This window comes from Bufo gargarizans, chromosome 7 (genome assembly GCF_014858855.1).
Source record: "Bufo gargarizans isolate SCDJY-AF-19 chromosome 7, ASM1485885v1, whole genome shotgun sequence".
In the NCBI taxonomy this organism is placed as follows: Eukaryota; Metazoa; Chordata; class Amphibia; order Anura; family Bufonidae; genus Bufo; species Bufo gargarizans.
Window position 1 is genome coordinate 174,834,398 of NC_058086.1, and position 10,099 is coordinate 174,844,496.

Below are 10,099 nucleotides of genomic sequence, written 5' to 3' on the forward strand. Positions count from 1 at the left end.
CAATCCAACTTTGTACAGCAGGTAGGAGTACAGTCTTTGTATTACAGTTCCACAAGGGGCTCATTCACAAAAAGGCAGGCAATATTCATGCAAGATACGCAGAGGGTATCTCCCAAGGCCCGGATGCCTAAAGGGTGGCTTAAATCCTTGGTTACTTTCTTCCTCAGGTATTAGATTCTTGCTGCACTTTCTAGTGTGATCTGCCCATCAGGGTCACTTAGCTTACCCTGGATCGCCTTCCCTTGTAAGGTGGATTACTGTGGGTTTCTCCCAGGAGGTTGGATCCTGCAACTGGGGTGTCTCTACTGAGCTAATCCTAGCCTCAGGAGCCTCAGGTGGACGAAGTGACTCCTCTAGTCCCCTGGAATGAACTAACACTTCCCTGTCTGGGCCTTCCTATATATAACTAGGGCTCTCCAGCTCCCTCTAACGTCTGGGAGGCTAAACTACACCCTGACAGGCCTGACACCCAGATAATACAGAGAAAACAAGCACATGACATTTAATGCAATGCAACACATTAACCGGTGCAGTGCCCACCTTTACCTAGTGGGACACTACACAGACTACAGAAGAAAGTTGCCGCCTATAGCTAAAGCTGAGTTCTATAGCCAGCCTGTCGGCACAGCAGAGCCAGAGAGTAAGGCTGGGTTCACACGGGCGTTGCAGGAAAATACGTGATTTTTTCCCATAAATGCAAAGCATTTTAATGCGTTTTGCACGCTCGTGAGAAAAATCGGCATGTTTGCTATAACATGGTTATAAGGGAAAATAATAGCATTCCTAATACAGAACGCTTAGTAAAATAGGGATGGAGGGGTTGAAAATAAAATGAAAAAATTAATCCACTTGTTTGCGCAGCCCGACTTCTCTTCTTTCTTCTTCTTTGAGGAAAAGGACCTTTGGTGATGTCACTGCTCTCATCACATGATCCATCACCATGGTGATAGACCTTGTGATGGACTATGTGATGAGCGCAGTGATGTCACCACAGGTCCTTTTCCTCAAAGAAGAAGAAAGAAGAGAAGCCGGTGTTCTGCCAGATTTCTATACCTTGCCAGAACGCTATACCGGAAGTGACGCGGCCGCACAGGACTCAGCTGGAGGAGGGTGTGTGATCCACTAGATTAGCAAAAAATAATTGCAGCGCCGCGGGAGAAGGACTTCATGGACATGCACAAAACCGTGCGCACTTAGGTGTTTCACACAGACCCGTTCACTTCTATGGGGCCTGCGTTGCAGGAAAAACGCTGAATATAGAGCATGCTGCGATTTTCACGCAACGCAAAAGTGATGCGTGAAAATCACCGCTCATGTGCACAGCCCCATAGAAATGAATGGGTCCGGATTCAGTGCGGGTGCAATGCGTTCACCTCATTGTGAAAGGGGCCTAACAGATGTAGCAGAGAGAAGTTTGCCTGCCACAGTTAATGCCAAAGCCCGCTGGGATCCAAGACAAAGCCTGAAACTGTTTGGAGAAACGTTTATCGAAAGTAAAGCTGTTATCAACCAGTGATGGCCAGTTCGCAGTGTTCGCCTGCGAACACATGCGGGCTGCCATCTTGACGCACAAGTCCGGCGATGCACAGGTAAGCCTTCATCCGAGAACAGCCCGATAAAGGCCCCCTTGTTGCTTCAATGCAACTGGTGTCACAAAACAAGTACTTTTTCCTTTTAAAGGGCCCTGGGGGGAGGCGCCCGCTGCAAATTGACAAAATCCGGTCAGGAAAAATAAAATAAATTGACATGCTGCGGATTTTAAAAGGTCAAAATCTGCATCATGTACATGAGAATTTCAGATTCTCATATAATACAATGTACATGACCAACGGTGCTGATTTTCCGTGTGCATTTAGTCTAAATCGCTATAACGCACAGTGCGCTCCTGCAGTCCAGAACAGAGGATCGCGCTCACTCACGGAGAGCAATTCCCGCAATGAACTCGCTCCGGTGAAACAGCGCTTAAGGTATAATGCAAAGATTTTCTCCTGTTCTGTGTTATTGACCCACACCCGGTTTTGACTCACAACACCTGATGGAAATCGCTGATCAAACGCTTGGCGTCATTTACACCGACTGGTGTTGTACGCTGCTCTTTCATTCCTCCCTGTTGTTCCGAAGGATGCGCCTCATTATAAATTAGGTCCATGCGCCCGGTGTAAAAAGCACTGCAGCCCCAGACTGGAATAGATTTTCACCAACCATTATGCTTGTTTCCAGGTGTAAATGATTAAAAAGTTGCAAAAAGAAGTCTTGCAGATGTATTGATGTTCGTAAGTTAGGGCACTTTCACACTTGCGTTGTGAAGATCCGACAGCCAGTTCCATTGCCGGAACTGCCTGCCGGATCCGGAAATCCGTGTCCAAACGGATAGCATTGCGGATCCGTCTAACAAATGCATTGTATATTATAAAATGCAAAGTGCCAATGCAAAAACTGGATCCATTTTGACCAGAACACTTGGTGCCGGCATTAATGCATTTCAATAGAAAATAATGCCGGATCCGGTATTCCGGCAAGTGTTCCGGAATTTTGGATTGCGGTATTTTCTCCGGCCAAATACCGTCAGAGTGACTGAACTGATGCATCCTGAACGGATTGCTCTCCATTCAGAATGCATAGGATAAAACTGATCCATTTTTTTTTTCCCGGTATTGAGCCCCTAGGACGGAACTCAATACGGGAAAACTTTAACGCAAGTGTGAAATTACCCTAAACCGCTCTTGATCGCATGAAAGTGGTCTTACTTAGCCAGGACCTATCCTCCATAGGTCCTGTTCCAGGCACGTAGGCCCTTGCTGTACAATTACTCAGAGGCTCTCCACTCTGGCTATTGGAGGGGGGCTAATTTCAGATGAGTGCGTCCACTGCGGGAAACAGGCTCCGTGTGGGAGATTCTCCATTATGGACACTTCTCCTGTGACATTATTACGATGTGTGGCTCTGCCTGACCTCTGCTGAAATGATTTGTACTTCAATAAATCGGAGGTGGGGCAGAGTCACATGCATTATCGATCTATATAAGGCCTCTCGCACACAAACGTGCGCGCCCCGTTGCCGTATTGCGGACCGCATTTGCGGATCCGCAATACACAGGTGCCGTTCTGTTGGCATTCCGCATCACCGAGGCTGACCCATTCACTTGAATGGGTCCGCCAATCCGGAGATGCGGAACGGAAGCACAGAACGGAACCCTACGGAAGCACAACGGAGTGCCTCCGTGGGGTTTTGTCCCGTACTTCCATTCCGCAAAAAGATAGAACATGTCGTATCTTTTTGCGGAACAGCCGGGTCGCGGACCCATTAAAGTGAATGGGTCAGCAATCCGCTGCGGCTGCCCCACGGACTGTGCTTGTGCATTGCGGCCCGCATTTTGCGGGCCGCATCACGACCACGGGGCGCACACATTCATGTGAAAGAGGCCTAAGTGTCCATAATGGGAAATCACACTCCCACACGGAGGCTGTTTCCCGCAGTGGATACACCCGTCTGAAATTAGCCTATGGCCCCTTTCAGCCGAGCGCGTTCCCCGCATTGGATTTGCAGCATGTATCAGCCAGGGTACCCGTTCTGACCAGTCGGCAATACAGGCTTGGAGCCCTTACGGTCGTGTGAATGGGCGCTTATGTCCGCATTAGGGCTCATGCACACGGCCGTAGCCATTTTTGAGTTGTCCGGCCCATAATAGAACTGTCCTATCCTTATCCGTAATACAGACAAGAATAGGACATTCTATTTTTTTTTGCGGGTGCCATGGAATGGACATACGGATGCGGACACCACACGGTGACGTGTATGGGTTTACATCCGATCTGCAAAAAATGTGGATCAGATGTGGTAAAAAAATAAGTTTGTGTGCATGAGCCCTAACTCTGTAAAAGTCATGCAGAGACACACAGCATTATAAATCATTATAATGCTCTGCGCTCCTGTAAAACAAGCAGTGTCCATAACTGGGAAGCGTACTGACACACGGAACGTGATTTGCACCCAGGAAACACTCGTCTGAGCCCCCCTGCACCTGGCCGTGTTTGTGTTTTGTTTGACAATCTACAGATGTGCAAAATTCTGATACCTTCCATGTGCGATCTTCATCTTTCTCACTCCCTTCAACAGAAATGGCTATCCACGTCTGCGGTGTGGCCCAGAATAGGACGTCATTTGTGAAATGGCCAATTGGATCTGCAAAAAAAGACGCATTTATAGCTCCATTGAAATGAACGGGTCAGTGTGCGATCCACAAAAAAATGTGGAAAATACAGTTGTGTGCATGAGGCCTTAAGGTACATTGGACCATGAGTTGGGAGATGTTTGCGGTGTTTATGCTGCCGTACAACATATGTGGAGTGATTAATAGCGGTGAAGGGAATGTTTGCTTATTGGAAATTGGAGATTCATATCTATCTCCGTGCTCCGTCCCTTTTGTTCTGTTCCTAGACTCTTGTCTTTGTTTCCTATATAACCCGCTTATTCTGTGTATATATATATATATGTCGCAGGGAAATGATGAAAAGACCGGAATTAGACTTACCGGTAATTCTGTTTCCATGAGATCATCACGACGGCATACAAGGAGATTGACCCCTGACCTCTGTAGGGGCAGGAACAGAGAAAGGTTAAATACCCTCCTCCCACCACCAACACCAGTGTTTCCAAAATCACACAGAGCAACCCGGTGGTGGAGAACAGTAAAAAACAAGAAAAAAGGTATTACTCCATACCTTCTAGAGACCTGGGTAGGTCAAATAATTTGAATCAAGGGAGGGAATAACGTGCCGTCGTGATGATCTCATGGAAACAGAATTACCGGTAAGTCTAATTCCGGTCTTTCCATAGCATCATCACGACGGCATACAAGGAGATATAAAAAATATATCAGTTAAGGGGGGGCTACAGCCTGGAGGACTTTCCGCCCAAAGGACAGATCAGATGATCTGGAAAGATCCAGGCGATAGTGCTTTATAAAGGTATGAATGCTGGACCAAGTGGCAGCACGACAGATTTCCTCCAGGGAAGCCCCAGCTCTCTCAGCCTGAGAGGAGGACATGGCCCGGGTGGAATGGGCCCTAATGTGGACTGGACATGTAAGATTTTGTAATTGATAACAAAGACTAATAGTTTCTTTGAGCCATCTGGCTATAGATGACCGGGAGGCTTTCTGGCCCTTAAGTCTTCCTCCGAAGAGAACTAGTAGGCTGTCCGACTTCCTAAACTTTTCCGTCACAGTGATATAGTTTAAGACTGCCCGTCTAACATCCAGAGAGTGAAATGTGGCTTCTTTGTCATTAGCAGGGTGTTGACAAAAGGAAGGTAGGGTAACTTCCTGGCTCCGATGAAAATTTGATACCACTTTGGGGAGAAAACCAGGATCCAGACGGAGAATTAATCTATCATCTAGAATACGGAGGTAGGGTTCCCTGATCGATAGGGCTTGCAATTCTCCTACTCTGCGGGCCGAAGTTATCGCAATTAAGAAGGCAGTTTTCAAGGACCATAATTTTATAGGACAGTCAGACATGGGTTCAAAGGGCGGTAAGGTAAGGCCTGTAAGAACGATGTTCAGATCCCAGGAAGGGACGCGAGCGGTGATCGTTGGGCGGAGCCTCGTTGCTGCCTTGATGAATCTTTTGATCCAACGATGACCGGCTATATCTTGGTCAAAAAAACAAGCCAGGGCTGAGATCTGGACCTTCAAGGTAGAGGGCCTAAGTCCCAGATCTAGACCTCGCTGTAGGAAGTCCAGTATTCTTTGGATGTTAGGTTTATGTAAATGTGGCGATTCATCCCCACTCCAAGAACAAAAACGTCTCCAGATCTTAAGGTAGATCGCTGACGTTACCTTCTTCCTGGAAGCTTTCAGAGTAGCAATAACTTCGTTTGATAGTCCCTGAAGTTTCAGGGTTTGGAACTCAGGATCCAAGCTGCTAATTTCAGAAACTGCGGGTTTGGGTGTAGAACTGGGCCCTGCTGGAGTAGGTCCTCCCGTACCGGAAGGGGCCATGGATCCTGTAGAGAAAGTCTCTGGAGAGATGAGAACCAACTTCTCTTTGGCCACAGGGGAGCGATCACAATCACCGTGGCCTTGTCCTGGAGAACTTTCTGCACCACCTTCAGGATTAGAGGAAGTGGAGGGAAGGCATAGCATAGATTCCAATGCCAACGGATGGCGAAGGCGTCTAATGTATGAGGCCTGTCCCTGTGGTTTAGGGAACAGAATGTTTCCACTTTTGAGTTGGCCCTGGTGGCGAACAGATCTACGTCGGGCAACCCCCATTTCCTTACCACTAACCTGAAGACTTCTGGACTTAGAGACCACTCTGTGTGATCGATCCTGTGGCGGCTGAGAAAATCTGCTTCTTGATTTAGTATCCCCCTCAGGTGAACTGCCGATACAGAGGCCACCTTCTGTTCTGCCCAAGCAAAGATCTTTGTTGCCAGCGCCTGAAGGGTTACGGACCGGGTTCCCCCCTGATGGGAGAGGTAGGCAATGGCTGTAGTGTTGTCCGATAGCACCTTTATATGATGATGACACAACATCTCCTCTGCCGCCCTCAATGCTTCCCAGACTGCTCTCAGCTCCCTGAAATTCGATGATTGGGATCTGATCGAATCTGGCCAAGTGCCCTGAAATATACGGTCCCCGACCTTTGCGCCCCAGCCGGACAGACTTGCGTCTGTTATTACCTGCAACTGGGGAGTCTTCTGCCAGGGATTTCCCCGGGATAGGTTCTCGTGGTTTTTCCACCAATTTAGGGACTGCAGAATCCGAGATGGAGGACTTACTTGGCGATCTAGAGAGGATTGGCACCTGTTCCAGACACTCAGTATCCAGGACTGAAGGGGTCTGAAGTGTATTTGACACCAGGGGACTGCCGGAATACAAGATGTCAGCAGACCCAGCATGCTCATCGCCTCTCTGATAGAGCAAGATCTTCTCTTTTGAAAGGACCTGACCTTTTGTTGGAGAACTGATATTTTGTCCCGAGGTAGGAACACTGCTTGCTTTCGGGAGTCCAGGATCATACCTAAGAAACGAACTTCCCTTGAGGGGGTGAGGACGGACTTTTCCTCGTTTACGATCCACCCCAGGTCGTCTAGACCTTCAGATTTGAATTGATTTGGCTGCGACTTTCGCTGACCAGAAGGAAATCGTCCAAATAGGGGATTATCATGAGTCCCTGTCTTCGGGCGAAGGCAACCATCTCTACCACCACTTTGGTAAATATTCTCGGGGCAGACGAAATCCCGAAGGGAAGGGCTCTGAACTGGTAGTGATGGACGTTTCCTGATATATCCTGGATTGCAAACCGGAGAAAACACTGGGAGCTGGCGTGAATGGGAATATGGTAATAAGCGTCTCGCAGGTCTATAGTGCACATGAAGACGTCTTTGCTTAATAGAGGGATTGTAGATGTTAGGGTCTCCATCCTGAATTTCTGATAACGGATGAACTTGTTTAGAGGTTTCAGGTTTATGATCGTCCGAAAGGTACCTTCTTTTTTCCTGATTAAAAATAAAGTTGAATAAAACCCCTTGCCTCTTTCTAGAGGTGGGACCGGAGAGATTACATTCATCTGAAGAAGTTTCTGGACTCCTTGCCAAAGGTTCGTTTGGAACCGTGTCAGAGAAAATTTGTTTGGGGGTCTTGAAGACCACTCTATCTGATAGCCTGTACCGACTACCTTGGAAATCCAGGGGTTCTGGGAGATGGATTCCCATGACCCCAGGAATCTTGAGAGTCTTCCCCCCACTCCGGCGTCATTGCTTATCTGAAGGTTTTTGCTGGGAGAAGGACTGACCTCTTCCTCTTCCTCCTTTTGGGTAACTCCAACGCCCTGATTTCCCTTTTCCCCTGTAGCTCTTTTCTTGACCCGAGGGGGGGCGAAAAGGATACCGGCGTTTGGAAGGGCGATCTTCCGGAAACCCCTTCTTCTTATCCGCGGCCTTCTCTAGGATCTTATCTAGCACCGGGCCAAACACGTATTCTCCGGAAAAGGGGATGGAGCAAAGCTTTAACTTAGATGTCTTATCCCCCGACCAACACTTCATCCAGAGGGCTCTCCTAGCTGCATTGGAGAGCGCTGCATCTCTGGCGGAGAACCGAACTGATTCGGCAGAGGCATCCGCCAGGAAAGCCGTGGCCGACTTTAAAAGGGGGAGAGACTCCAGAATCTGCTCCCTAGACGCTCTGTCTTTAATATGAGTTTCCAACTCTCCCAACCAAAGATACATGGACCGGGCGACTGAAGTAGCCGCAATATTGGTTTTAACGTTAAACATGGACGCCTCCCAGGATTTCCTGAGGAGACTGTCCACCTTACGATCCATCGAATCTTTGAGTTGGGAGGCATCCTCGAATGGAAGGGACGTCTTTTTGTTCACTTTGGCCACCTGTACATCAATCTTGGGAATTTCATTGAAAATTTTAGATTCCTCCGGATCAAATAGCAACCTATTTTTGAACGTTGCCGGGACTCCCAGTCGTTTTTCTGGGTCTGTCCACTCATCAAGGATCATATCCCTAATGCTTTCATTGATGGGAAACACACGGGTCTTCTTAACCCTCAGGCCCCCAAACATCTCCTCTTGTACCGAATGGGTACGTTGTACCTCCTCCACACCCATGGTCGACCTTACAGCCTTCAGAAGGTCGGACATTTCTTCCGTAGAAAAATAATATCTACGTCCATCGTCTTCTGAGTCAGAGACTCTCTCCCCCTCCTCCCAAGACTTAACAGAGTGGGCACTTTCCTCCGCAACGACTTCTATATCAGAGGGGGATGGGGATCTAGCCCGCTTCTTCTTTGGTTGCGGCAAATCGGGGGGATTAGCGGACAGGTGGGCCAGGGATGAACGGATCTCCTCCTGAATCATAGTTTTTAATTCCTCTTTTAGGGAGGGTGCCTCATCCCGTACGATATTTGAAATACAAGGCTTGCACAGTTTTTTGGGGTAGCCGTCAGGGAGTCTACTAGAGCAGGAGACACATTTGAGTGACTTCCCCATCTTTTTCGGGGTTTCTTTTGCCTAAAAGAGATGAAACGGCAAAGTATAAGGGATATGGCCCACCAAGAGGAGGGTGGGGGGGGGGCGCGGGGGTGGATGTAGGAGCCTGCGCCCTGCCGTAGCTGCACTGAGCATGGAGCAAGAGCCCGCTCCTCCTCTCCCCCCCCCCCCTATATCATCGTGGGAGAGGGGGATCAACAGACTCCCTGACCCATTCATAAATACCCCCGAAGGGGACTCACAGTTAGAAGCGCTGGCGGCGGCTCAGCTCTGGGGGACCGCTCCGGTACCGACATGGTCGCCTCTTCCGAAAGGTAAGGGTTCCGCACAGTGGGGGACCGATCCTGGGAGCGTTTGTCCGGAGCAGGCCTCGGTTTTAAAATTAAGCTCCACGCTGCCGCCACTGACGTCACTTCCGGGTCGCCGGCCGTGACGTCAAACATATGCGCCCAATGCGCCGGCGCGCACCCAGCTGCCGCGATGATGCCGGAAGGGAGACTGCGCCAGGGAACAGGCCCCGAAAATCGGGACGAGGTAGAGCCCCACACCCCTGCCCAGCGTTAGTACTGGACCGCGGGAGGGCAGGGGGACGCCATGCAGGATGCCGGCGATTTCTTAAGGTATCCACGACTGAATTCCTAGCTTCATCTCCCTGCATACAGGGAGACCTTTCTCTGCCCTGTCCTCTGTAGGGACAGGAAACACTGGTGTTGGTGGTGGGAGGAGGGTATTTAACCTTTCTCTGTTCCTGCCCCTACAGAGGTCAGGGGTCAATCTCCTTGTATGCCGTCGTGATGATGCTATGGAAATAGAGATTTGATCAAATCCCTAAGGGAGATGATCAATTCACAGAAGATATTTAAAATACCAACTCTGTGGGGTGATTTCCCTAAAGAAAGTAAGTGATTTGGTTCAAATCCTTTAACTGTTTTAGTGAAAAGATGAAATAAACAAGTAAGGAGTCCTGGAAAAAACAGAAAGCAGTCGAAGGACCTTTGATTACCTTACAGACATGTGACCAGTAATATTGCTATGCTATTGGTCACATGGTTATGATGTCATCAAAGGTCCTGTATCCCATAGCTCTCACAGT